The following is a 1,238-nucleotide window of genomic DNA, read 5'->3' on the forward strand; positions in this document are numbered from 1 at the left end:
CCTCAAGGTTGCCACTGCGGGGGCTGGGCTGCAGTACAGGGGAGGAAAGGAGCTGCAGAGAATGCCCCCTGGCATCAGGGCAACAAAAATGGGTAGCCTCCTGCTTAATTGACATCAATTAATCAATCAATTAACATCAAGGCGTGGTGGGCGAGAAAGCGGGTGTTTGGCCCAAGAACAGGTGGGCGGGCCACAGAGATTGGTCCGAGTAGGCCCCCCATTACAGGCACACATGTCAATAGTGCCGCACAAAGGCCAACTGTGCAGCCACAGCCCACTGGCAGTTGACCCAGAGGTGCCTCTGCTGTGGCTATGCAGTCCCCATTTGGGTCTGTCAGGCATGTAACCTTGGGGCCACATGCTGTCACAGATGGCAGCAGGTCATATCCAGGCAGCAGCCCCTATTGCCAGACTGCTACAGTGAGTAGAGGGTGCAAGGAACTCTAAGTTAGGGTTGCTTCAGCAGTCCAGCTGGCTGTCCAGTTTTTTGTCTTTGTTGTCCCAATAATTTTGTTGTAGCACTCACCCATTAGCCCCCATAAAATAGGGGCTACTAGTTAGCCAGGTGGGCCTTAGGGCCCACGGTATTTGAATGTTACAAGTAGGTGGAGAGGCTGCAGCCTGGTGCACTCAAGTGTCATGTGTGCCAGGGTCTCCCTCTGCCTGCCCCCTTCTGGGGCCTGGTCAATTGGTATCTGGGGACACTAGCCCCTTGTGGAGTGATGTGAGGGTCAAAGGGTCAAAACATGAAAATGAGTGCTTCTGAGGGGGACACCAAGACCTGGACTGTCCTTACTGGTCCTGAAAGACACCCAAGGAGCTGGTGGACACTGCACAGTGGTGCTCCATTTGGAGGTGTGTGTGGATCAGCAGGAGGAAGGTGGCCTTGCAGTCCCTGGGCATCTTCCCAGCCAGAGCCTCCTTCCTGGTCATGTACAGAGCCCACTTGGCCAGGGCGAGGAGGACGTTGACCAGGAGGTCCCAGGACTTGGTGGGGCCGCAGATGGGGTGTCCAAAAATAAAAAGGTGGGGGGTAAAGATCTCCCAGATCCTCAGAAGGTGGCTCCAGAGGTGGAGAGGCTGCAGCCTGGTGCACTCAAGTGCCATGTGTGCCAGGGTATCCCTCTGCCTGCAAAAGGGGCAGGAGATTGGGGTGTCGATAAAGCTTGCCACATACATGCCCGTGGCAATGGCTCCATGGACGAGCCACCAGCTGAGGGCCACAGTGGGTTTTTGGG

At 55.9% G+C, this 1,238-nt stretch overlaps 1 protein-coding gene across 2 annotated transcripts in view; it reads right to left on the reverse strand.

Annotated features, from left to right (window-relative positions):
- The window catches only part of SLIT3 (slit guidance ligand 3), a 393,886-nt gene that overhangs the window by 192,016 nt on the left and 200,632 nt on the right, over window positions 1-1,238 (reverse strand). The window lies entirely within an intron of this gene.

This window comes from Alligator sinensis, unplaced genomic scaffold (assembly GCF_000455745.1).
Source record: "Alligator sinensis unplaced genomic scaffold, ASM45574v1 scaffold7_1, whole genome shotgun sequence".
In the NCBI taxonomy this organism is placed as follows: domain Eukaryota; kingdom Metazoa; phylum Chordata; order Crocodylia; family Alligatoridae; genus Alligator; species Alligator sinensis.